This window comes from Sceloporus occidentalis, unplaced genomic scaffold (genome assembly GCF_023333645.1).
Source record: "Sceloporus occidentalis isolate IW3139 unplaced genomic scaffold, rSceOcc1.0.p SCAF_1, whole genome shotgun sequence".
NCBI lineage: Eukaryota > Metazoa > Chordata > Lepidosauria > Squamata > Phrynosomatidae > Sceloporus > Sceloporus occidentalis.
Window position 1 is genome coordinate 137179201 of NW_028316981.1, and position 12108 is coordinate 137191308.

The following is a 12108-nucleotide window of genomic DNA, read 5'->3' on the forward strand; positions in this document are numbered from 1 at the left end:
AGGAAACTACTCTTCTAAACAAATTTCCAAACTATGATCCTGCAAGACTCAGAAAACCAACCAGAGGTGGCCAGGATAAAGGCAGCAAGGATCCTGACCCTGCTAGCAGCATACACTTTGCATGCCAGTGGGTTCTCATCTTCTCAGCTTGGAGGCTGGTGGGTCTCATACAACCTCATGAAGGGGTCATAGAAGCAGCCAACATGGCAGCGGTTGTTATTTTGAGGCACAGCCAGCTTCCTAGTTTGCGAGGTCTCAGTCTCAGCGTGAGTAAGGCCTGTTCAAATAGAACCCTTTGCAATCCTGCTGTTGACACAGCCCAGCTTGGAACTCAGGCACAAAGGGCACAGCAGAGAGGCTGAGACTGAACCCAGGGGACCTTGGTCAAGGCCTCACATCACAGGGAGGATCCCAAGGGAACTAAGGAGCAATGTGGCAATGGCACTCAGCATCCACTCACTCACTCAGTTGCACATGTGTCTACTCACTCTCACTCTGAAAAGCCCTTGGAAGAAAAAAAGGGCAGCAATCAAACAGGTTACTAGCACTAATCTAGTGTACAAAAGTTTCAAAAGGCACGTACAAAGTGGGGGCAGTTAGCTTCACACAACACAGGGACAGCATGGATCTCTGACAACAGAGTAACATCTGAGACAAAATGTAGGCCTATGACATCATCACAATTTTTCTCCTGTATGATTCTTAACATTCGTGCCTGATGAAGAAGCTAGTGAAGCTTCAAAAGCTTGTATGATGTATTTTCTGCATTTCTGCTTGAATAATAAAGGCATCACTCTATTGTGGATTTGTAGAGTTTGTATTTTATTGTATTTTGCTGCATGGATAAAACAAGGCTACCCTTGAATATGTTTCCTGGGAAGACACTAAAGAAGCTGAGAACAAGGCAAAGATGGGGTCTGAGCTCTAAAACAAGACCAGTTTTTTGAACCAGTTTTCTACTCAGAGATCCATTTCATAAAAGACAAACTAAGGAGACAAGACCAGTTAAAAAAAGGCCAAGTAGTGGAGTCTGAACCTCAAATGCCAAGTCGTCTATTTTGGCTCTACAAAACACACCAAAACAGCTATTTCACAGAAGGCAAACCTGTGATGTGCAGGGAAACAGGCTAGTGCTTTGCTTTGTAGCATGCCAGCCTCACTTTTTTAAAAAAGAAAAGAAAAAGAAAATATAGTTCAATAAAAATCAGGAGGAGAAATGTATACACGTGTATTGGGGATCCATGTATTAGAGGTTTGATCCAGGTTCAAATTCATATTTAGCCATGTTACTTGAGCCTGTACTGTCTCATAGTATAACCTACTTCAGCTTAACCTACATCCCTAGTAGCAACATGAGAAGAGTGGTCCTCCCTATTTCAGGATTGCTGGGCACCACTGTCCATCTAATGGCCAATCAAGAAGAGTGAGCAGGTCACCCTTGGGCTCACATGCCACCCAGGGAACAGCAGAAAGTTGCATTTTGCCTATTTGGGTTGCAAATATACACATGTAGATATTGATTCACTCATATTGGTAACTTATGCTGAAGGAGGGAACCTCAGCACTTACTAGAACCATTTCCAGAAATTGTTACTTCTTCATTGTACATATTAAAAAGCATTGGTGCTGCAGTGGTGTGGTCCCCCGGAAGGCATCCCAGGAGCCATAGGATGTTACTGTAGATCTCCTACCTCTGAGGGAATGAAGACAAGCTTCACCTCACAGGAAAATAATATGTTTTATATGATTTTTATTTCTATAGACAGTTCAATCTTCACTTTTTGTATATTTTAGCAATGTGGTTTTACTTCTATTTGTTCTATGAGCTGCCTTGAGTCACACTCTTGGGTTAAATGTGGGATATAAAGTAAAAGGGGGGAGGGGAGAGTGACCTTGCAAACACCATCTTGTCTGCAGTGATAGGTTTCCTACCATTTGCTTCTTCAGTATTAGAACAGGCAAAAAGGAGTACTCTGTGGGTATGCTTGGAAAGACTTGGGCCCACTGGACCTGTAGTATTCTCATAGGAATTAATGGGAAAATAAAGGGAGGAGTGGGTGGTGGTGGTGCTTTTTCTCCCTCCAACTCTGCCAGCAAGGCTTTGAACGAGGTTTAGTCTATCCACAGTGCTGCCTTACAGGCTGATCCATAACTGGGGGTACAAAACTGTCTCCACCTGGGTTTATGTAGAATCATCATCACAATCACAATTAGCACAAAACAAGAACCAGATAGAAACTGCAATCCAGTGCCCACTCACCTGAAATTCCACTAAAGACACAAGGACTTGATCATAAGCAGACATGTGCTCAATTTAAGTGCACATGCTTGAATTAGTTTGTTATTGTCAGGTCGTGGATTTTGCAGCATAAGTCAGGTGCTGGATCATGAAAGCTGAGGTCTAGTTCATACTACTTTGGATATGTGCCTTACGTGGATTGAGTGAATCCTCTTGTGATCATGCAGATACAGTGATGTGACTGGGTTCACTTTATTTTCCAAGTTACCGTTTTTCAAGGCAAACTGAGAGATTTCCATCATACTATTCCAAATCAGTGATCAAACCTTTATGACTGTGTGATGAATATCAAGAGAAACCGGGGGGAGGGGGGGGTGAACTTCAGCAGTCTGGATTTGGCCATGCAGTGGTCCAATCACACAGCCATTTGACTGTGCTATTTCATTCAGCACCCAGTTGTTCAAACAGGTAGGGATGTGTGTGTTATCATGATTTCTATATACTGTACCTAATAGGGATGTTGTTTTTCTCTGTTTCTCTTTATTATCTAAAGAGAAGAGTGTCTCTGAGCATGTACAAAAGGGGCAGCACACTCAAGGCCAGCCCAGTTACATTTACATCATGCTTCTTTTTCAGTGAGCTCAAGACTCCAGGCAAGGCTCTCCTCCCTCTTCCATTTTGCCCTCACAGCTACTTTGTGAGGTAGGACATAGATTTATATCAACTAATTCATGCTCACCCAACATGTTTCATGTCTCAGTGGTGATTTGAACCCATCTCTCCCAAATCCCAATCCAGCACTCTGTCCCCATTACATCTTAGAGGAGAAGATGCCCAGATAGGGTTGAACTAGCTGTGGTTTTACAAATTAAGCATCTGGAGGCAGCCAAACCCAAAGTCATACTGCTTGAGCAAACTCAGCCCTTAAAAATATTTTCTAGCGCCTATATCAAGGCATGGGGAATTAGGGATAGCATATCATCAGTGAAATCAATAGGCAAATACATATTATATTACTTTTCACTAATGCATCTGGGAACATTCATGGCATATACACAGAATAGTTCCTTTGCTTGCACACAGTCAAAATGTGGTGACCTCTCTCAGAGCCCAAATGATGGAGGATCTGGTTCACACTACTAGGGTGACTTAGACAGGAAAAATGCATACTAAAGGTAAAGTGAACAAAGGTGATGGGAGACTGGATGCCACATTTGGGCTCAAAAATCCAAGAGACATTAACATGCAGCTGTTCCCATGGGGATTTTGGTAAAAAAAATAATGTAGAAACTTACACGTGTTCAGGCTCTGACTTAATGGACATATTAGACTAATATGTAGGGACAAGGTGACTGAGATTGGGAAGGATTTGTGTGTCTGAAAATCTTCACAGTATGCAACGTGAAATCTGTCTACAGTGTGAAATGTAAGAGCACAACTAATACATTTTCATGGATTTTTCCTCCATAGTAAGTACTATAAATCTAGGTATCCCCCCCCCCCCCCAGAAAATATTGGGATTCTGAGTATCCCAGTTTTAATTAGGGGGAGGGGAAACCATCTAGGTATCTGAGGGGAAATCCCTGAAAATGTGGACATAATGCTTTGTGCAAAAGTTAGACATTAGAATTGGTTTGTGTGGAACTGAGAGTAATCAGCAAGCAAGAGATTTGCATTCTTGTAGATCTCCTACCAATCCCCTTAATGTATTTCACAGCCTTTATACACACTGTTCTCTATGTCAAATATTGCTGCCACCAAATATTTAAAATTCCTTTTGAAATTGCATACGCTATCCGATAAAAGCTTACTTCAATTTTTACAAAATGCTAAAATATTTATATAGCTGCTAATGCATCTTTTTGTGTGTGTGTGTGTGCATTTTTACCCCCACCCACCTACCCGATAGACACTTTGAATTTTAAAGTATACACATCTGCAGCTTACTCCAAGGGAAAGTGGGAAGGCTATCCAAGCTTACTCCAAGGGAAAGGTCCCTGGTACAGCTATTTGGAAGGACACAGATGGACAGAACAGAAATATTCATAATGTGCCCAGCCAACACCATTCGATGGAACCACCCTGAAATGGAGGGAAATTCCTGCAAGGCATTTTAAGAAGGTTGTGTTTACGCTTCATTCCATGTTACAGAAGTGATAGGTTAATTAAAGAGAGTTTGTCTGCTCAATGCAGCTTTTCCCGGAATTTGCTGTACAAAACCGAAATGTCATCACACTCATACAAGAGAAACTGAATCCAGGCAAAAAACTGTAGGACTGCGTAATCTAAACTCTGTTGTTGTTCTGGACTCGTTTATAAGGATCAGAGGTCAGAACTCACTCTGGAAGGCAACAGAAAAAGATTTCTACTCTTCATATACACTGGCCAAGAAGAAGGTGCAATTGGTATAGATCTCTTGGTTTTCATCATCACCTGCCTTTTGAGTAACACAAAAGAAGTGAGGGAGATCTGCAGCCATCCCCACAGGCTGCAGATCTGCTTTCACCGGTGAAATATCCTAAGTAAGACAGGTAGTGCAACAGAATTAGTTCTAGAAAAAAGAAGCTAAAGACAACATTTGGTCAAGTCACTGTCATGCAATTATTTTGCCAGTACCAGTACCAGCAGCTATGGTGTTTTGGTGAAGACACCTTGGAAAATTATTCACAAGATAACATGTTTATAAGAGTAATATTGACAGCATGCCCAGCCAAGTTGGGAGGGGGGGCTGAAATGAGAGAATACACAAAAAAGTATACACTTCCTACAAAAGAGACAAAAATTCCATTCCTGAACATACTAAAGCTATCAAACATTAGAACCAACGCATTCACACACACCAGTCTTTACCAGCAGCCAGAAGTTTGTTTACACAATTGAGGAATTTTAATACCTACAATATAATGTCAATAACACTAACAAAAACAGTCAGAGGTGAATATCTGTACTTTTCCTTCCTAACTCTTTCAAGGGGACCAATGTAGGATTATGGCATATACACTGCTGGGCGTTTGGAACATGCTTGCTATTGATCAGCTACAGGCGCATCTATACTGTAGAAATAATGCAGTTTGACACTACTTTAAGTGCTGTATCTCTGTTCTATGGAATACTGGCAGTTTTACAAAACCTTTAGCCTTCCCTACTGTAAGTGCTGATGCCTCACAAAACTGCAGTTCTCAGGATTCTGTAGGATGCAGCCATGGCAGTTAAAGTGGTGTCACACTGCATTTCTTCAGTGTAGATGCACACTACAAGTGCAGTCTGCTCACCAACCCTGCACACATAGTTAGCTCGCCTTTGCCCACGAACACACTCTTAACTCCATGATGGACTTCATTTTAGCAGAGCTGATAGCAATAAAGACCAGTCTTCACTGAACTTTGTGGACATCCAGATCCATTTGTTAGTTTTTGGTGTACAAAACTAAAGGAGGAGTTTCAAATGGATATTTTGAGACTGTTTTCCTCAAGAAGGGTTTGTATTAACATTAGTTTGCTGCAGCAAAATTGAACAAGACTCTTGTGACACTGTAAAGGCTAACAACTTTTATTAACATAATATTTCATGGACTAAAGCCCCTTTCAAGGAGATGTCGCAAAAGCTTATGCTATCATAAACATGTTCGCCTTTACGGTGCCACAGGATTCTGTGTTGGTTTAGTGACTCTATAATGCAATTTATCATAAACAAAACCAGCGCATGGGCAGCTCCTCCTTGTATATTATAAAAGTGGATATTGATTTTTCCATTTTTGTACGTTACTGAAATGATTATTTTTATAGATTATTGTATTTGGTTCTTCCCCCCCCCCCCCCCGGCTCCCCAAGCCTGCCTTGAGGTTACAGTTGATGTCGGACAACCTCCTTTCTAAAATTTTGTTTGCCCAAGCCGTGGGCTCACACTCCCCGCTGCCACCTCTTCTCTTACACACACCGAGCAGATTGCCATTAGTATTAATAGGTTCAGGTTCTGCCAGCTGTTAGGTGACTGATGGTGTTGTTGGCCAAAGGCTGGGGGCAGGAGACCAAACACGGCCCACCGCTGTGACACTTTCAGGGCAGAAGACCGAGCCTTGGCCGTAATAAAGCCTCAGACTGGCAAGACAGAAAACAGCACAAGAAGGGGGTGGTATAAACAAAAGGGACAGGATCAAAGGGAGAGGGACTACACAAAATGGGACTGTAGTCTGCGAAAACATGGGCCATAAACAGCCCTCCATATCCACAGATTCTTCATCTATGGAGTTACCCATCCATCTTGATTTTGCTTTTTAAATAAGGGACACTGTTTTACCACCCCATTGCATTTAATGGGACGTGAGATTTTGTTATCCGCATAGGGTCCAGGAACCAAACCCCAACGATACCAAGGGCCCACTGTAAATTGGTCAGTTCTGGAGACATCACATGTTGTTTTGGCCCAGCAGAGCAATAGATAGGGCTGCAGCTCTGGAAGCCAGAGATACCTAGACTTAAGCGGGAAAAGTACAGGGGAATCTACTTTTTGTTGTTGTTAGATATACTGCCCAGGGAGGCTCTGTTGATGGGTGGCTGTATAAACTGAAGAACTAGATGCCGTAAATAGTCTAGATTTATTAAATGCATCAGGAAAGTGATAAGGAATGGGGTCCTATTTAGAGGGCTACCCTTAGGACCTCAAGGAAGGGTCCAGGGAAAGAAATTTTTGCTCTCAGGATCGGTGAGAGGGGTAAAGAAGGGGCTAGGGAGAGGTGGGGATCCAGTTGTGTGCTTTTGGGGGCACATCTGTTGGCCCTTTTAAAGTGATCTGTGTTTTCATTGATGTTTTTTGTTCTCTAATTGCTGTTGTCCCCTGCCTTGATCCATGGGACAGACAGGTAAGGAGTAGTAGTAGCAGTAGTAATAATAATAATAATACAGTGGGTCCTTGTTATTTGCTGGGGTTTGGTGCCAGGACCCCTGTGGATAACAAAATCTGTGGATGGTCAAGTCCCATTAAATACAGTGGCAGAGCAAAATGATGTTGCTTACATAAACTGGAAAACCAAGGTTTGCCATTTGAAATGTATACTTTTTTGGAATATTTTGGATGCTTGAATCCGTGGATAAAAAAATCTGTGGGTAAGGAGGGCCTGACTGTAATTAGAAAGAAAGAAAGGAGGGGAAGAAAGATAGGAAGATTAGAAAGGGAGGGAGGGAGGGAGGGAGATAGGTAGGACTGTATTGTTGCTATTCTCCTAATTCCTACTAGTCCTCCTGAGACTCTTCTTTCCTCCTCTCCTCTCGGTCCCTGTCCCGCAGTCTCCCTCTCTTGGGGCAGCTGAAGGTGAGAAGCCGCTTCTTCTGCACCTGCTTTGGTGCCCCTTGCCCCAAGGGAAGCCTGGGCTGGAGGCGCCGGGTTTCTTCCTTCCTCCGCAGGGAGAACTGCCACCCCTCCCCCTAAAAAGCCTTCCTGGCTGGGGCTCTCCCTCAGGAAGCCCCTCCAGGGCCGAGGCTCTCTCCGGCCAGAGCCCCCTGTGTCTGTCTCCGCGGAGGCTCCCGGGGGAGCGGGCGGGGGAGGAAGGGCAGCCCCGGGCGCCTGGGGTGCCTGGTCTTCTTCCCTGGGCCAGGAAGGGAAAGGCATGCTCTCCATCCGGGGCCCCTGCCTGCCTTCCCTTCTCTTTCTTCCTACCTCTCCTGCCGGGGCTCTTGGGGGGCCCTCCGGGGCGCATGGCTGGGCGAGAGGCCTCTGGGGAGGGAGGGGGCTCTTCCTGCCTTCCTCTCGGGGCCAGGCTCTGCAGCAGCAACTCTTCCTCCTCCTCCTCCGCCGCCGCTCTCCAAACTTTTGTGCGGCGGGGCGCGCGTGGTCCTGGCTGGGCAGCCTCCGCCGGGAGGGAGGCAGGGAGCCAAGGAGGGAGCCAAGGAGGGCCTGGGAGGGGTCTGGGGCCGGCGGGGCCCTCCTCCTCCTCCTCCTCCTCCCTCTCTCTCTCTCTGCCCCGGGGCGGCAGGTGCCGGCGGTGGGCTTCCTCCTCCTTTCCCGGAGCAGGCGGGGAGCCCCTGGGAAGAAGGCAGCGCCCGGCTTCCTTCCTCCGCCCGGAAGGCCAGCGCTTCCCAGACAACAACCAGGGCCCCCTGGCTCTGCCTGGCAAGGGCCCCAGAGGCCCAGCCCAGGGGCTCCTCCTGAGCATCAAGGGGGTGTTTTTAAGGAGAACTTCAGAACAAGAATTCACATTCAACCCATTGGACAGTTCTCATTTCTGGGCGTCGGAGGGAAGAGGGCTGCAAGACCTGCGGAGCCTCTGGCCCTTCTGCCCCTGCTGCCCTTGGCGGACTCTCTGGCTTCTTGGCCCCTTCCTGGCCCCGGCGGCACCCCGCCTCTTGCAGCGGCACACACGCCCCACCGGGCCTCCCTTGGCGCCCCGCTTAACAGAGCCCTGCTCTTCAAGTCGTCTTGGACTTGGCAAGGTTTCTTCAGAGGGGCTTTGCCATTGCCCCCCTCGAGGAGGCCGAGAGAGTGTGACTTTTGTCCAAGGTTACCCAGGGGGTTTCTATGGCTGAGCTAGGAATCCAGAGCCTCTAGAGTCCTCGAGTCCAAGACTCTGACCACTGCGCTAGGCCACCCCTCATAATATATATATATATATATATATATATATATATATATACACACATTACCAGATATACTAAACCCCAACACCAAGTTCTTTTGCTAACCAAAGCCAGGAGGAATCAGGTCACTTTTTGCCTCTTGTTCCTTGCACTGCCGTTCAACACACTCATTGCGTAGCACAATGCAGGAGTAACTCCATGTGAGATTTACATTACACAACCCAACACATGTCTGCTGCAATCGTGGATGCTCCTTCATTTCAAAGTCAAAATATGTGGGGGGTTCCCCCCTCCCTTGTTCTGTATTCTCTTTCCATTCAGCATTGGCTCCTTGCCTTGAGGATCATAAGGCAAAGCTACCTTTTCCCTTGAAACTCAGCATTACAAAATAGCTTGTCAACCACTAAAATCAGCCTCTGTACCAGAGGAATGGAGGTTAGCCAACTTAACAATAGGTTCATATATCTATATATAATGGATGAGAGTGGATAAGCCAGGAAAGCTTGGAAATAGACTAATTTTTTGCCCTGAGTAAGTTGTGGAGAAGCAATATTAAGGCTGGAACTGAATTAGGAAACATACTGAAGAAGGACAAGCACTGATGAGGAAGAATCAGCTTGGCTTCTGGAAAGGGAAGCTTCATCAGCCTTTTTTGTTGAGAACATCTTCAAACATGCAGCTAGAGACTGCACAGACGTGACACATTCAGAGTTTCAAAACGTTTTTGACAAGTGCCAGACTGCGCATGATGTTAATAATAATTTTTAAGGGGTCTTCATGGTGGCACTTTTATTTCAAAGGAAAAGAACCCCAATCCAGACTCAGAGCACAGCATACTGTTGTTGAGATGGTGGTGGCCGCTTCTTTCCCTCCGAAATAACAAATGGCAGTGTTCAGCATGCTTTTTTCCCCTTAAAGTGTGATAAGGACATTGAGCATAATGGGTCAGATCACCAAACTCCCTGCATCCAGGACCCCAGCATAAACTCAAGAGTCAAGGAATAACAAGACAGATTTCCTCGGTAGATTGGCCACTAGTTAAAACACAAGAAGCAGATAGGAGTAAACGGACAGCTTTCGTAATGGAAGGAACTATGCAGAGATATCGACAAGGACAGCTCTGAAGGATTTATATGGGGACAGGTAACATTTAAGCTACCAGTAAATGAGCTGCAGGCAGGACAGAGCTGTGAGATAGCCAAGTTAAAGAACAAGCCAGATTGTTCTTTAACACTCTGGTGCCAAATAACCCATATCTCTCATCTCTTTGACTGCCTGAACACCCTCCGTTCAATCCCCAGAGTGGCTTCTTGCCTGCTCACAGAGCCATCACAAACGCTTCATCCTCACTTTAAAATCCACTATGACCTTGCTATGAAACTCTCCCCCTTCCGCTCTGCCCTTCCACTCTTGCTAGCCCTCACGCCCAGAAAAGGTATTGCCATGTCTTGCTTGCTTCCAGACAGTATCCTCTCAATAGTCACTCCCCCCCCCCCCGAAACTTAAAAAGTTTCCTGTGCCACTAAAACCAAAGTATATGAATCTGATACACTGATAAAACTAGAAGGGACTATTCTTAAGAAAAATCAAAAAAGGAAAAAGTTGGCCCACAAATACTAGCACAATACCCTAAATTTGTTCTGCTTTAGATGTGCAGCATACATCTAAATATAAACCCAAGTTTTCAACATGTATGTTGGGGCTCTTTTGATTAACTATGAACATGACCGTCAAGTGCAGTAGGCAGACAGAGGAGGGGAATGTAACCTCGATATAATGGGAAACCCTTGCGAATGGCCAGGATGCTTTAATCCAGGGCTTTTCCACCTGGGGTGCCTGCCGAGGTGGGATTTCAGAGGGTGCGGCAGATGAGTGGCTTGTGTCCTTCAGTAACAAATAATGAGTTGTCACTCAATTTGTTTTCTGAATAAATTAGAATCTAATGCTCAATTCAGATTTGCATTTTACAGTATACTTTGAGTTAAAAGCTTATTTTATTTTGTTCAACTGCAGTATTGTATGTGGCTCAAATATTAGAAATTAGGCTTCTTCATCTTAAAATGTGATATTACTTTTACATGGGGTGTGAACATTAATCAAACATTTCCTAGGGGCGTAGGGCATAGAAAAGGCTGAGAACCATGGCTTTAACCTAAGAAAATAAGGGTGTGGATAGGGATTACTACAAGAGGCTTAAGATCTTCAAGATTCCAGTCCAGCATTTCCATGCAAGGCACTCTGTAGTGCTTCCATGTAGAAAGTATTATGAGCTGAGGAATAAAAAACATTTGTGAATTCTTGTTTGACATCAGCAATGCCAGTGGCTGCATCAGTCCATTTTATGCTTTGAACAAGTTCTCTTGGACTTTTACAAAAAAGTGGGCAAAAAATTTGGAACAAATGAAGGGATGGAACTAGATGCAGAGAAAACATTGATAAAATTAGTATCAATTTATCTATTGTTTTTAAAGAGGGGAATCAAATATAAGTTGTATTCACTTCTGATAAATGTGATTTGTAAATTGGCAATATGATTCATGTTAACTGTTAGGTTTTTCAGAGAGATTCCCTGTTCATTTGGCTGCTTTTCCAATAATACAGGCCATCTTGGGGTTTTGATGAATTAAATGACTGACTGGTTAATAGTACACAATCCTAAAATAGTGTTGCTAAAGTTATCCTAAAGTTAGGTTATCCTACAGATCTGGATAATAATTCTGACTGGATGTTATTTTAAATCTACTTACGGCTGACAAAAATATGTGATGAAGTAATGAAAGGACAAGATGAAAACCAAAGTTGAATGTGTTCTGAAATAACTAAATGTGCAACAACATGGAAAATTTAGTTTAGTATAAATAATGCTAAAGTTATGCACACTGGAGTAAAAAATAAATAAAGCATCTCTGACGGGAATGGAACTGGCAGTGCCTAACCAAGAAAGATGTGTTCGAATTGTCTCTGAATGAACATGTCAAGTCAGTGTGTAACAGTGGTGAAGAAAGCAAATTCCATGCAAATGTGAAACATTATAAAGACTCTTACAAGATATCGTAGACTCGAGATTTTGTTGTTTTTATTATGTGCTTTCAAGTCAGCTGTGTCATATGGCAACTCTATCCTAGGGTTTTCTTGGCTAGATTTATTTGGAGGAGGTTTGCCATTGCTTTCCTCTTAAGAATGAGAGAGTGTGACATTCCCAAGATCATCCAGTGGGTTTCTGTGGCTGAGCAGAGATTAGATCCCTAGTCTCCCAGAGACTCTGGAGTTTATCAGACAAGGGAAATCGGAAGTATAATC

The 12108-nt window shown here is 44.2% G+C and overlaps 1 protein-coding gene across 2 annotated transcripts in view; it reads right to left on the reverse strand.

Moving 5' to 3' along the window:
- The window catches only part of GCGR (glucagon receptor), a 52093-nt gene extending 44042 nt beyond the window's left edge, over positions 1 to 8051 (reverse strand). For both annotated transcript variants that reach the window (XM_089538413.1, XM_089538393.1), the window contains exon 1: positions 7892 to 8051. The gene's annotated coding sequence lies outside the window, so the exon portion shown is untranslated. The remainder of the gene's footprint in view (positions 1 to 7891) is intronic.
- Positions 8052 to 12108: the final 4057 nt, after the last annotated feature.